This window comes from Bufo gargarizans, chromosome 5 (genome assembly GCF_014858855.1).
Source record: "Bufo gargarizans isolate SCDJY-AF-19 chromosome 5, ASM1485885v1, whole genome shotgun sequence".
NCBI classification, from domain to species: Eukaryota; Metazoa; Chordata; class Amphibia; order Anura; family Bufonidae; genus Bufo; species Bufo gargarizans.
The window spans coordinates 325,987,797-326,003,932 of record NC_058084.1 but is presented as its reverse complement, the minus strand read 5'-3'; the positions used below and the strand labels follow the sequence as shown (position 1 = coordinate 326,003,932).

At 42.9% G+C, this 16,136-nt stretch overlaps 1 protein-coding gene across 1 annotated transcript in view; it reads right to left on the bottom strand.

The window, feature by feature from the left end:
• The window catches only part of LOC122939437 (ras-related protein Rab-20-like), a 117,416-nt gene that overhangs the window by 1,863 nt on the left and 99,417 nt on the right, over positions 1-16,136 (bottom strand). The window lies entirely within an intron of this gene.

Below are 16,136 nucleotides of genomic sequence, written 5' to 3'. Positions count from 1 at the left end.
TACATTATTTTCTCTATTTAGGCAGTAATCTTTTGCAAGCGTGAGAATATCTTATATTTAAAAATTTCGTTCACCTTTAAACTCACATTTAACGGCTGGCCATACTCATCAGCTGATGGGTAGACACTAATTTAGCCCAAAAATATCTCTCCTAAGCCCCTTCCGCTACAAACATACTCAATTGGCTCAGCCACGCATACATGTGTCCTAAATAGGAATAGGCGTGATAGCCACTTCAAGACACATCCAGAAGTGGCATATCTCTCCGAGAACAAAAAGATCAGGTGGCTGAAATCCACCTGCCATCAGTGGAACATTTGGAGACAAAAGTTAACCAAAGTTGTTAATTTCGGTGGGCCCAACTGACCAACTAATGTGTATGTTGTCTCCTGGCTCTGATGGGCATTAAAAACAGGGAGGTTGATAGGAGATGCTGAAGAGAGGCAGGGAAATCCTGACAAAAAGGCCAATGAAAGTCATCAATTTTATAACGGCCATTGAAAAAGGATGATGAACGGATTACAATGGCCGTGAACAGTCATATAGACACACGGATGCAAAATGGCCATAAAAAAATTACTGTTTAACTGTTTGAACGGCCAGTCATGTGAATGTAGTCTAAATATGTTGCTCTTTTTGGGACTGGAAGGCCAATGCGTATAATAGCAAAGTTCAATAGTTACTTGGTGGATGAGTTTGGATAAAATACAGGTCTTTGAAGAGAAAAAAACCTTGAGACAAATACCATTTGCTCCATATTAATCAGAATAAATCTCTGGATCAATGTCCCTTCTCTTGAAATCAAATACCTGTATCCTGTAATATTTTTACATTCTATAAAGGCATCCAGGACCTTATTGAACTTGACCAATGAATGAACCATCAGAACATCTCACTGCTCATACAGTAAAGAATCCTCATCTATGACGATGGAGAAACATACCTTCTTTCCTCCAGATCTCCAATACCACAAATTTATAATCAATGAAGGGCCAATCGCTGCAACCTCAATGATAATGAGAATGATAAGTAGTTTTACCACATACTACGCCAGTCATGTCTGTGTTATATGTTGGATATTTTAGTTATTCCCCTTGACCACATGGATAAAAGAGGTGATTTGTCCGGTAAAAATGCATAAGGACCACACATCTAACATGGAATATCTTATAACCCACTAATTTCTCACACCACAGCTGCATTCAATAGTTCTATTATGATGAACAATTTCCTCATATTACTGTAAAATGTGATACTGGAGTACTGTAAGCAGAGGAACATGAATGGTTCAAGCTGGTGCTTCTCTCTAGGGTTGAACGAACCCGAACCCAGACTTTTTCACTGAAGTTCGGGTTCGGTGTTCGGGTGATTTTATTATTTTCTGTTATAACATGGCTATAACGGAAAATAATAGCATTCTTAAGACAGAATGCAAAATAAAATGGATATTGAGGGGTTAAAAATAATAAAAAAAAACATACCTCATCCACTTTATCGCGCAGCCTTTATCGTGCATGTCTTCTTTCTTCAGGACCTGCGGTGACGTCACCGCACTCAGGCTGTGCAATCAAGTGGATGAGGTGAGTTTTTTTTATTATTTTAAACCCCTCAATGTCCATTTTATTTAGCATTCTATCTTAAGAATGCTATTATTTTCCGTTATAACCACGTTATAACGGAAAATAATAAAGTGAAGTTCGGGTCCCCATTGACTTTAATGGGGTCCGGGTTCAGGTTCGAGTTTGGGTCAAGTTCGGGTCTTTTATACCATAATCGTTACAGAGAAGACAGATAATTACTTCTAATTATCCTCAAAATGAGATGTATACTATGAGCATTTACAGTAAGTACAATGTAAGTGTTCTGGACACCGCAAAAAAAAAAAAACCTTAATACTTGTCCTTCAACTTTCAAAGTTTTAAAGGCTATATGGTAAAAGGTTCTATATAAGGCAGATGAGAGCAAATATTTTTCATATTCCAGTATTCACTTTTTATTAGACCTGCCCAACAGAGCTGAATTTTGTATGTTCCTAAACTAGACATAAAATATTTCGGAAAAAAAAATAGATGATCCAATCTGTCAGGCCAGACATGCCCCATGTTAATATGCAAGTTCAGGTCAGCTACTTATGCATTATGAGACGGTGATAAGAAAAATGATCGAGAAAAAAATTCCCCAAGATTCCTCTCATATGTGTACTAGGCTCAAGGGATGATATATCTTTTAGGGAAAGCTGGATGAGACATAAGGGATTCAGGAAAGCTTAGTGTCCATAGCCAAGAGTAGTTTGCTAAGGGCTTTGGGAAGTCCTGCTTGTGGGCCTGGATTTTTACAGAATGATGGACAGGTTGGTAGTATCGCCTATCATTTCTTTCATGGCCATTACAAGTCCAGCTCATTACTGGGCTAATAAAAGGGTTCTCTGGGAATTAAGAAAACAAAATTACTGAAAATACTTTAATATTATACTTTACTATAAATACTTTATTATAAATATATTCCAAAATCCCTTTCATTAGTTATAATGGCTCGTATTGTCTGGTTTGCAATCATCAGAGAAAATAAACTGTCCAGAGTTCATGAGGAGACATGAAGTACAGAGAGGAGGGTGGGGATGTGGCTGATAAGCCGCAGCTCTTATATACAGTCTTATATACAGCTCTTATATCACAGTCCCATATTACCACAGTCTTTCCTGTCTTCTCTGTACTTCATGTCTCCACATGAGCTCGATTCCTACAGAGATTTAGCTAATGATCTTATCAGCTGTATTCAGGATCATAATCCCTGACAAGCAGAGCAGAGAGGAGGATGAGGCAGCTGTTTAGCTCAGTGCTCTGAAGTAACTTCGTTCAAGTCTACCACTCAGTCAAGTTTTAAAATAAGAGTGGGAAAGTGGATGTAGTTAGCTATGTTAATGAGTTTCACTCCAGATTTATCATTGAGACTTTTTGTAAAGTTGCAAAAAAAGTCACAATCTTACTCCAGTAGGAGGGTGGAGTAGTGTTAGGTTTAAGCAAAAGACACATTTTATTTATTTTTTAAATTGTCCATTTATTGAAAATATTTTCCAAGAATAAACATGTACTAGAAAACAATTCCTCTGGTGTACACTATTCATTTTACAGAGATATAACGAGGAGTGTTGAGCAAAAGATAATATGCATTACATCTTCATGCAAATAAAGCAATACTGTAGTAGGAATCAACAGATTACCATAATGACAAAGCGTCTATTATCATATAATCTGTATGGAGTCATACAAAAAAATTACTGTAAGAAAGAGAGACTTGGACACACAAAGGAGAGTGACAAGACATGACACAGTAGGATTAGGATGGGGGGAGTAGGGTGGAGGCCCAGTCAATCTGGAGCATCAAACACCAGGTCCCATTGTTTCCAAACTCGGTAGAATTTATCCACCGAAGTAAGTAATGTGGCCGACAAATGCTCAAGGCGTCTGACTTCCAGTATACTTGCAATGAGTTCAGCCTGTGACGGGCAATCTGTCCGCTTCAAAAGCAGTAAACGTCTGGCCGCAGTCAGAACATATAACATTCATTTCAATAAGTGTTTCTTCAAAGGTATGTGTGGGATATTCAGCAGATATGTGTAAGGGTCCAGGGGGAACCTGACTTCAAACAGACTATAGAGAACTTCCTGTACCATGGCCCAGAAAGGAGTTATAATCCGGCATTCCCAGAAAATATGGATATGTGAACCCTCCTCTGTGCCACATCTCCAACATCGATCCGAAATATTAGGATTAAACTTATGTAACAATTGTGGAGTATGGTACCAGAACATCATTATTTTGTAAGTGTTCTCTCTGTGAATAACACAGATCGATGTCATCGTAGCTCTCTGCCAGATCGTTTTCCACTCTTCCATTGGAATAGAGCGGCGCAGGAGCGGTTCCCATTTAGACATATATAAGTGTCGGATAGATGTAGGAGAAGTTGGAGACGAGAGGAGCATATATATTTCAGATATAAGACCTCTGGTCGATTCCGAGAGCTTGCACGTCTTCTCAAAGGACGTGGGGATAGATACTTGTTTCGAGTGAAACAGAGTGATAAAAAAATGCTGAATTTGCAGGTAATGGTACCTGGTTGTCTCCGAAAGCGACCTAGAGCTCCTAAGTTCGTCAAATGGAAGCAATTGTAGCGTTCTGTAATCAATCAGATCTGCAAATCTAAACATTTTCCTAGAAAACCACGGTTTAAAAAAAGAAACTTGCGACCCAGTACTAAAGAGCGGGGTAAACAAAAAGGACGTCATGGAGGACCTCTCAGAAGTTATAGAGAAACGGTGTTTACAGTACTGCCATATTTTATATGTGTGTAGCATTGGCCCTAATAATTCTGGTAGTTGGGATTGGGGGATTGGGGACCACAGCAGAGAGTTAGGATGTATTGGGGCGATCCATAATTTTTTAATTTCCATCCACCTGGAGTAGGCATAGAGTCTAGACCACGCCGGTAGCCGTTCAAGGTGGGTGGCCCAGTAATATTTGGCAATATCTGGAACCGCCAACCCCCCTGAGTCTTCAGGGCCACAAGGGTACTACTAGCTATCCTATGTCTCTTCCCATTCCATATAAATTTAAATATGCCAGCCTGCAGTGCCCGTAACTCCGTTCTTGGTACATGTAGAGTCTCAAATAAATAGAGCAATTTCGGCAAAATGGACATTTTAACTTCTGCTATTCGGCCAAACATAGATATGGGAAGAGACATCCATTTAGTCATCTGCCGTTTAAGATCCTGAAATAAGGCAGGAAAATTATGGGAATATATAGATGAATACGATGCCGTCAGGTTTACTCCCAAATAGCGCAAGGCAGTATCTTGCCATCTAAAACGGTAGTTGGCTCCAATCGGGGTTAAGACTTCTGTAGGTAGATTCAAGGGGAGGGCTTCTGTTTTTTCGTGGAGTTAACCTTATATCCGGAGAGCTGACTATATACTGCTAACAAACCAAATAAATTAGGTAAAGTAATATGTAGGTCAGATAAAGGTTCGATGCAAAGCACGAACAAAAGAGGGGAAAGTGGACATCCCTGTCTGGTGCCATTTTTAATCAAGAAAGGGGCTGAGTTAGCAAATGGTAATTTAATTGTCGCCGTAGGACGGCTATATAGTGATCGGAGTGCTAAGAGGAAAGGTCCAGATGATGGATCTCAATAGCGGAACTGGAAAGCGCAAGTGTGAAAGTAGCCTTAGTAAAATTAAAATAAAAGAAAAAATTCTGTAGCAACTTGGGTTGGGCAAAAGAATTGACCAGGAAACCAAAATTATCTTTTAAATGAAAACAAAGTTTAAAGAGGACCTTTCACTGGTCCTGACATTATCGTATAAATACCTGGCAGTGTAGGGCATACTGAAGAAATGTATTTTCGCTTATTTTTTCCTGTGGGCTGCTCCGTTCCCCCGCTGTGCCCCCCATTCTGGTTTCCCGCCTAGTATGTAAATCCATACCATCAGTACAGGGAGGAGGAGACCTGTTTCTCAATGGGCGTCTCTTTCTCCCTGTCTGTGACGCTCTCCGATCCGAATGGGCTTCTCACAGCCATCTCCACGTCCCTGTACCAATGGTATGAATTTACAAACCAGGTGGAAAACTAGAACAGCGGGCGAACACACAGGGCATAGGAAACATATTAAGCGCTGTAATATGCCATCAGTATGCCCTATACTGCCAGCGAGTTATATGATAATGTCAGGACTGGTGAATGGTCCTCTTTAAAGGGTTCTGTCCAGCAGAGGCATAGTTGATGGGGGGGGGGGGTGATTGGGGCTACCAGGGCATATGCCTAAAGTGTGGATTCGAGGGACGCACCAGCAAGCCACTGTGTCTTAACTCGGATATTTAGATTAGGGATCGACCAATTATCGGAAGTATCGACTGATATTCAGGATTTTGTACATTATCGGTATCGGCATCTAACCTTGACGATATATACCGATAATGCGTATAAAGCGAATACTAGTGATCGCTTTCATTATGAAAGCACACACTAGTATGCATCGGGTGCCGGGAGCAGGGAAGAAGCGCAGCAAGCGCTTCCAATACTCACCCTCCCTGGTCTTCTTTGATGGGGCCCGTGCTGCACTGTCCTGACCCCGTATGTGCAATGCGGGCCCGAGAACACAGGGGAGCAAGATGCCAGACCCAGAGATGAAAAGGAGCCGCGGCACAGGAGAGGTGAGGAGTTTTTTATTTTATTCATCTGAGGTCTGATAGGAGTTAATAAAGGTGTGATCTGAGGTCTCATAGGGGTTAATAAAGGGCTGATCTGAGGTCTGATAGGGGTTAATAAAGTCAGTGAGGAGGGGGTATGGTGTGGAAATTGGTGTGGGGAAAATAGCATTGCGTCTTATGGGGCGAATGCTGCATTTTGCAGAATTTTCAATAATACGCCACGCCGTGCCACTATGCCGCGCGGCGGGTGTATCAGCTGAGAGGGAGGAGGGGCTGGCATCTGCTTTTATAATGACAGAGGGGCCCATGCAGTAACTGTATTCTACTACACGGGCCCCGCTCACTGTAAATAATCGTATCTGTAATAGTTAATTGATAATCGGGTAATCAGCGCCTGTATACTTACAAGCGCCGGGTAGCAGAGAGGAGGGATGAGGCAGGCCGGGAGGACGGGCGCTGGCAGCGTGAGTCACTACGTCATGCGCCTGCGCCGCCCACTTTATGAATGAAGCAGCCGGCGTGGGCGCATGATGTAGTGACTCACGCTGTCAGCGCCCGTCCTCCCGGCCTGCCTCATCCCTCCTCTCTGCTACCGAACACTTGTAAGTATACAGGCGCTGATTACCCGATTATATACATAACAATTAACAATTACAGATACGATTATATACAGTGAGCGGGGCCCGTGTAGTAGAATACAGTCATAGTCACCCACAGATCCCCTATAACAGTGTCACCCACAGATCCCCATAACAGTGTCACCCACAGATCCCCCATAACAGTGTCACCCACAGATCCCCTATAACAGTGCTCCATCCACAGACCCCCATAACAGTGCGTCATCCACAGATCCCCCATACTAGTGTCATCCACAGACCACTATTAGTTCAAAACCCACCAAAAGCACACCTTTTGGTTCAAAATATTTTTTTTCTTATTTTCCTCCTCAAAAACCTAGGTGTGTCTCATAGGGCGAAAAATACGGTATTTTATAAATGTAAATTATAAATTGACTACCAACTAAGGGCTTTATTAATTTATAATTTACATTTATAATATACTAGTGCCAAATGCAAATTTCCATATATATCTGTATATCTGTATAAATTATCAGCTATCGGCCTGAAAGTTGACAGTTTATCGGTATCGGTATTGGCTCTAAAAAAATCAATAATGGTCGATCCCTAATTTAGATACATGAGTAAGGCAATAAACTGAACCGTTGAAGGAGGTGCCTAAGGCTATATGCCCTCTGCTGTTATTAATTCATGCTGTTATTCTCGTTTCCTCTTTTAAAATAAAGAAACATGAATGAAAGAGAGTTGAGAAGAGAATACAGTACGTTTTCCATTTTTAAACGAAAGGATAAAAAGACAGATTTTCGTTTAAAAAAAAAATTGGACAAATCCTTACTTGCGGTCACGTCTGACTCACTCACTAAAGAAGACATTGGCAGGCAGCCACCTACATAAACTTACCATACTGTATAAACTGTATATTTTTGGAGAAAAAGGCTAGATTAACAAAAATCACAAATCTGCCTTTTTACTTGGGCTAATTTTGTAATTTAGACTGAAAACTATTGCATACAGTATACAATAAGTGCTTGTCAAATAAATGGGACTATGTACAGATATATGTCCTAATATGGTGCGCACTATATAACACATCCAGAACCATTGAGAAGCATTTTGTTGGTTCTAGTTTAAATTAAAGCCCACTCATATAGTCAATGCTCGTCCTGACAGAGGTCATTTCCCCACTGCTGGAAACAGACTATATTACTTCTAAACTATTGAAAGATACTTTTTATCCTCATGGAGACAAATCGCACTGTAGATATTGCAGTGACATCACGGATTACAGTGACATCACCGAGGTATTAAACTGTATCACGCTAACAATAGTTATGCTGCACAATAGCTATTACCGCCACATTAACAAAAACATAAGAAAACTGCACCAAGCTGGATAGCAGAAAGCATAGCAAAAGGGGTTAATGCATGTGCCTCAAAATCGAAGTTTGTCTTCCATAGTACAAGCGTAAAAAATGATCAAAATTGTTAGTTATCCAAAAAGGAACGGTGACAAGCTAAAGATTTAGCTGACATTTCTGAGAGCACATTATGGGCCCCAGAGAATAATAACATTAGAGGATCTAAGTGCTGGAGAGAACATTTGGACAAATGAGGTCTACTATGCACATATACGACACAGAAACAGAGAAGCAGAGATTTTCATGATATATATACAGCTTTCATAGATAGTGTTCCACATATGCTAAAATAAATCACTTTAAAAATCATGCACAGGTCAATCGCGGTTCACTCGCTTAGGTTTCTTATTGCACAATTGAAATACATTTTGATGGAAAATGACCTTATAATAGCAGCAAAAATCGATGGTAATAAAATGAAAACTCTCTGGAACAGGCCGCCTTTTACCTGCTCCACATTATAATCTATCCATTTCATGGAGAGTATAATAGTGTGGGTATTTCATTTTATAGTAACATTATCAAATGCTATTTTCTGCACTTGGTATAATACTGTAGATGGCGTAACTGTAAGCTCTTGGGCTCCAATGTCAATTTATACATAAAAGAATCATTTTTAATGGTGGCCCTATAATGCAGCAATAATAAACTGACATATCTGCACAGTGTTAATGACCAGAGTGTACAGGGATTATTGTCACTGTGATGTCACTTTGCCGGTGTGATGTACATGGTGATGTCACATTGCATTAAAAATAAACAAAGTGCCACATGACACAAACTGGGTGATCTCACTTAAAGGGGCTTTCCTACTTTTTTATACTGATGACCTATCTTCAGGATAGGGCATCAGTATGATATCTAATCGTGGGGCTCTAAGACCTAGAAGCCCAAATGATCAGCTGTTTCAGGAGAATGTGGGGCTTCAGCGAGCTCCACTGCCTCCTCACAGTTTGCCAGGCACAGTGCCATACATTGTATAGCACCTGTGCTTGGCATCGCGGCTAGGCCATGTGGTCAATGAACGTGAAGTCACTGGCCTAGGGTAAGCTGCGAGAAAGCCGCAGTGCTCATAGGACCCCTACCGATGAAATAGGTCATCAGTGTAAAAAAGTTGGAAAACCGATTTAACTGGTATAAATATGTAGTGTAAGTGATGTCACAGCTATAGGCTAAGTAACACAATGATGCTGTAAGTATAATGTATTGTAAGGTAATGACCACAGGTATTCCTTTATGTTGGGTCCCCTCAGGTCCTGGGGCCCAAGTGTAACGCTAAACATTGCAATCCTTATAGTTACACCCCTGTAGATCACTCTTGAAGAAATTATGATTGATGGTTCAAGGCACCTAAGCCAAAAGTACCTGTTCAAACTCGGGTCTCTATACTTGTACACATAAACACATAGGAGGTCATTTTTTTAACCTGAAATACGCCTATAGTTGGGGTATTTCAGGCACAGATTGCGGCGCAATCTGCAACATCTTACTGCTCACGCCAGGTCTAAGAAAAGTGGCCATGGCATGGATGGGGAAGGGCCGGCAGGCCTGTCTCATTCATCATTTTCTAGGCGTAGAAAATGGTACACATGTAAGACAGCTCGGAAGCCGTCTTACATTTAGAACTGGCACTGGATGTGGCGAAGTTATGTAGAGGCCAGCGCCTCTTCATAACCTCAGCGATCCAGTGCTGGGGCTTTATTAAGACCAGCATCTAAAACTCCAGTCTTTATAAATGACCCCCATAGTAGCTGCATGGTTGCAGGATATTTTGTTGACCACTTTGGTGCCTTTAACTAAACAGAGACTCTATCCCTATGGTCCCCGTTAGGTAAGGAACACTGTAAGGCTAATATTTAATGAGCATAATATGGGAGCATGCCGGAACAAACAGCATCATAGGTCCCTGGGATCATTTTCACTTGGGTCACTATATTCCCTAGTCAGGCCTGGATTTGCAGCTGTACTGTGGGTGCACAAATACTGTACACCTGCATTACCAGCTTGTGAAATTGGTCTAAAGAGTAAAGAAGAATGTTGACCAGCCATTTTGAACTACAAAACTTAATTCCAAAATTTATCAAATGTGAGATCATGTACGGTATATGGCAGATCCAAGTGCAGAATTTAGGGACTGCTACTTGCAGCTTACAGTAACATTTGTCCATGAAGATGGACAGTCTGCGCAGAGTTTGTACACTAAAGCCCATGCCTGTAACTTGCCAGGCAGTATCTATGCCAGGACAAGTGTGTATGAATAAACATATGGTGTAAGTAGCTGCCACCAAAGTATGCTTTTGGGACCACTATTTGTAAGATAATTTGTATAGAAGTTTACAAACGCATACTATGCCCAAGACCAGGGGTGTAACTAGAATTCCATAGTTGCCAAAAGTCTCAAATTTCCGAGAACATCCCCCTAACCTTGTGACAGTAAATGAGCTATAATAATGCAAACTGCATTAGTTATACTTGCACATGGATAGTAGATTCATATATTCGATCTTCTGCGAAAAGAAGAACACTCAAAGTACAGCTAGATGGCAGAAAGCCACCTGCGCCATTTCTCATAAAATGGAATAATGCTCCTCCACGCCCCGTAGCATGGGCTGTTTCATGATTGGCTGTTATAGTCAAGTGACATCTTAATGAACATGACATCACTGCAAGTGAAGTCCACTAGCAGGGCCAGTACTATAATTGTGTATACTTAATAGGAGTCTGGCAGCAGTTCTGACCATGTTAAACTGCTAAAAGCACTGGGTAAGGGCATCTGCTTTGGGTAACATCTGTAGCATCCATCCTAGACACCACTATAGCACATGTTAAGACATGCACACACAAATACACTGAAAGGCTACTTTATTATGGAACCCCATCTAGTAGTGTGTTGGACCCTCTTTGGCCTTCAGGACCATAGCATAGACTGCACTAGATGTTGAAATCGTTCTGCAGGAGTATTAGCCTATGTGGGCAGGATAGCTTTTTGCAATTACTACAAATTAGATAGTGGTACTAGCATGATTTAAAAAGCCTGTTCTGCTTCGTCCTTGAGATGTTCTATAGGATTAAGATCTGGGGAATGTGAAGGCTTGGGGCACAAGGAAAACTCACTGTTAAGTTTCTAGAGGCAGTCCATGAATATATGACTCTTGTGGCATGGCACATTGTCCGGCTAAAAGTGTCCTTCTGCTATATGGAGGCACAGGATGACACCAGGACGCTAGTAATCATGAGGATACTATGTTGGCCCCCATCTCAATGGGCTCCAGGCTTATCTAACCGTCTAGGTCACTAAGTGGGATATATCAAATGATCCCCTCGGTCCTACACACATATTACTATCAGCGTCTCTGGTCCTGCGTCCTCCATCTGTATCTTAAGTATATCAACTATTATTCCCATCTTGATGACAGTTTACCCATGATTGTTTGTTGACCCCCCCGATGAACCTAGAAATAGGGGAAACGCATCGGGGTTTTGGTGTGAACTAGCCCAGGAACGTATTTATAATATGACGCTCCTACTGGGCCTGTTCACGTGGTGCTACAGGGGATACCTACCCCTCCACGCCACTCATTATATATTTTTGGGATCTAGCATCTACATGGGCTGTTGTCTATACAGGTATATTTTCCACCTGTGACACAGAAAATACTTGTCGTTTTCATGGGGTACCGTGTTACTGTTCACTGAGAGGAGGGTGTACGTAGGGCAGTCAGTCCAGGTACGAGGACAGGGAGTCTCCACCCCTAGGAGACGTCCCTGGGCTAAGGGTGTATTTAGGGTGAGTGTAGGGATAGTATAGACACTGCAACGCTCCCCGTTATTGCCCTGTGTACACCAGCCTTCACAAATCGCATCAACGGTTGGTTACCCTGTTTAAACATCTCTCTGATTATCATTTAATATCATTTGTTTCACATTTTTTCACTGGGTGAATCACGAATGCAGTGTCATTCTATTAATATAATTAAAAGTTATGTTTTAAAGGGTCAAATTTTGCTGGAAAAGTATAGGGTAAGGAGGGGCTATGAATGGATGAACTTTTCTTGGCCATAAAGTGCCAAGAAAGCTTTCCTCACACCATTACTCCAGTACTACAAGTCAAAATGACAAAGGAACTATGAGTTGTGTGTTTGGACATGTTACTTGGAGCACCAGTGTTGGCCACGGCTGTGATTTGCGTGACTGGCATCCATCTCTGACCCCTTTCGTTGACAATTTGTTTATATCTGCACAGGTTCCCTTTTTGGCAGGATGTTTTCCCTCAATCATACCATTCTTGGTTTACTCTCAACACCATTGCAAAAGATGACCAGGTCTAGCACCAGTGACCATGACTCGTTTGAAGTCACTCAGATTGCTCAATGTTCCCATTTTAACGTGTTATCACACTTAAACCAAACCATGGATAGCTTGTTCACTTGATTTTATACTTCACCCATGTGTCTACTCTCCATACAGAGAAGCTCCAATCGTGAAAGTGTAGATGGAATACTGTATATACACAGGGATACTGAAATATCTTATGTTTAAGACATTGTCTGCACTTATATTTCATATAAATGTCTTTAGCTGTAGACTGTATTCTGTATTCTTTTTGTGTCCTGAGGCAGATACAACTGAGAAAGCTGATGGCGCTGATGCCAGAGCCAGGGCACGGGACTGGCAGAAGAAAAACACTGTTGAATGGTAGCTCCCAGACCATTTATTTCACACGGAGCGCATTTGGCAGCAGAAAAACTAATGGTTGCTGAGGTTGTAGAAATGTTACCTCCTAAACCCTAGAAATCTCTGAGATACTTTTTTATATTTCTCATATAAATGCCTTACATTAGGCACTCTAATTAAAAATCAAATGCCCCGTTGGCAGCTTAGGTTACCTTCTTTAGTGTTGGCATATTGTGAGAGTATGTGTCTGCATCCATTCAGTGCATATGCAGAAGGAGAAGGTGCTGCGGGACACCAGCTTCCTGTAACAAATCCAAAAGACACAGTAGAAGCAGCCAGATTTATGTTACCTAGAATTACCTCTGTCAGCTAGATGAAAGGAACGTTCTAGGGCACATTCACAGGGGATGAGTCCGCTACAAATTTTCTACAATGAAAAATCTGCATTGTATCTACTGGAGATCTGCAAATTGTGCAGATTTTGTTGCAGCATCCACCGAGTAAGTACTATGGGGGACATTTACCAATCTATTTACACCACTTTTGTGCCATACAGAGGTTGCAAATTTTTTCACATGCAATTTATGCGGCAAAATTTCCTACATTTTCCCCTTTACATTACTTTTCAGAAGTGCCGTTTGCATGGAGCAGGTGGCGCAGCAGGTCCGCCACATTTATTTTTATTGACTCCAGTTCTATGGAATAAAAAAGACTTTAATCTATGGCAGCTAGGAGGCTTTAGATTTAAGTGTGTAACACAGCACAACACAGCGTGTGCCTCTGCATAAATTTGGCACATCCACCAGCAGCAAATGGGGGGAATCAAGACTGGCATATGTGAGGCAGTGACAGGAGTCATTTATGATGGGAGATATGTGTCACCCAAAATGCTGCTTTGCATTCTAAAAGAGGTTTTGTTTGCAGCAGGAACGTGTCATCAAGGGGCCCGGCCTTGGTGGAGTAAAGGCCCCTAGATTAGGTGTCCACTAAGGTAAGTTGGTGGGCACCATTATAGATAGCATAGCTGGTTCCAGCTAGTCCGGGTCGGGCTTTTACTGGAAACAGGCAATGTGCTGGGTGGGTGCCTGTTCCCCAAGCTCCAGTCTGGGACTTGGGGCATACTCATGTCCAGGGATTATATTTAATCCTGCTGCTGGACTTAGGTGTGTGTCAGTCTGGGGAAGAAGGTAGACAGTGTGAACTAACACTGTCAGTGTATGCTGTGTTTGTTGGACCCGGCTGTGATCTGGATTTATCGGCTGTACATATTTGGACAAGCCTAAATAAAGAAGACTTTGATTAACTTTGTGGTGTTCCTGCCTCTGTACACTGGTCGAGTGAGTACGGTTCCTTACATTTGGTGGGGGATGCGTGCAAGCGACCAGTGAGGCAAACACAAGGACTATGAGAAACTTAAAGGTGAGGTCTTGGCTCGGATGGGGGTTAACATGTACAGTATGTGCGGGCGCAAAGGGTGTACCAGTGGGCCTTTTCAGAGTCCCGGCCCACCAGGTGTCAGGCATATGACTTGTTGAACCTGGTGAAGAAGTGGATCCAGCCTTGAGCCCCGCCCAAATGATTGAGAGGGTGGTAGTTGACCGTTTTGTGGGCACACTGCCGGTGGCCATACAGTGCTGGGTGGGTCAAGGAGACCCCGGCAACCTTGACCAATTGGTTAACCTGGTCAAGCGGTATATAGCGACCCAGGACTTGATGTGGGGCTCTGCTCATATGAGGGAGACACGCCAGCACCCCTCCCAGCCTAGGGAAACTGGAAAAGGGTACCAGCCTCCTATCGGGGGAGGGGGGGGGTAACGTAAACCATGCTCCTGTTAGGTGATTCCCAGGGGCGAGGCCACAGTGATTCGGTGCTGGTGCTGACAAGGCCTGGGACATGTGGCTGCTAACTACCCCTTGACTTCTGAACCCATGGACTGCGGGTTCGCTCGCTGGTCCTCGTTCTATGCCCAACCGGTATGTATCGCTGACCCCTTGTGGCCGCTGATACACCTCCCTACGGTCAATTTAATAAAGCCCTGGAAAGATAGCGGATAGCCTGTCTACTAAACAGGTTCAGGAGGCCAGGGAGTTTGTGAGTTGAAATAGGGATGTATTCTCCAAACATCCTGGATGTACCTCCGTAGTCCGGCATGACAATGTCACTGAGCCCCAGGTCAAAGTTTGCTTAAAGCTATATCTGGTGCCTGAGGCTCGGCGACAAGCCATCTCTGAGTAAGGGCTCTTTCACACTTGCGTTGTTCTTTTCCGGCATAGAGTTCCGTCGTCGGGGCTCTATGCCGGAAGAATCCTGATCAGGATTATCCCCATGCATTCTAAATGGAGAGAAATCCGTTCAGGATGCATCAGGATGTCTTCAGTTCAGGACCAGAACGTTTTTTGGCCGGAGAAAATGCTGAACACTTGGCGCAAGGCCGGATCCGGAATTAATGCCCACTGAAAGGCATTAATCCGGATCCGGCCTTAAGCTAAACGTCGTTTCAGCGCATTACTGGATCCAACGTTTAGCTTTTTCTGAATGGTTACCATGGCTGCCAGGACGCTAAAGTCCTGTTTGCCATGGTAAAGTGTAGTGGGGAGCGGGGGAGCAGTATACTTACTGTCTGTGCGGCTCCCGGGGTGCTTTAGAGTGACGTCAGGGCGCCCCACGCGCATGGATGACGTGATCGCATGGATCACGTCATCCATGCACATGGGGCGCTCTGACGTCATTCTGGAGCACCCCGGGAGCCGCACGGACGGTAAGTCTACTGCTCCCCCGCTCCCCACTACTACTGTGGCAACCAGGACTTTAATAGCGTCCAGGCTGCCATAGTTACACTGAACGCATTTTGAAGACTGATCCGTCTTCAAATGCTTTCAGTTCACTTGCGTTTTTCCGGATCCGGCGTGTAATTCCGGCAAATGGAGTACACGACGGATCCGGACAACGCAAGTGTGAAAGAGCCCTTAGTGAAGTCGATGCTGCGACTAGGGGTCATTGAAAAGTCCCGGAGTGAATGGGCTAGTCCAAAAGTCCTTATACCAAAACCAGATGGAACGTTACGGTTCAGTTACGACTTCCAGAAGCTCAATGAGATATCAAAGTTTGATGCCTATCCCATGCCTTGGGTCGATAAGTTGATTAGGGCAAGCTCGATACTTATCGGTCTTGTACCTTACAAAGGGGTACTGGCAAGTGCCCTTCACGGAGGCTGCAAAGGAGAAAACTGCCTTTGTCACCCCCGAAGGGCTGTTTCA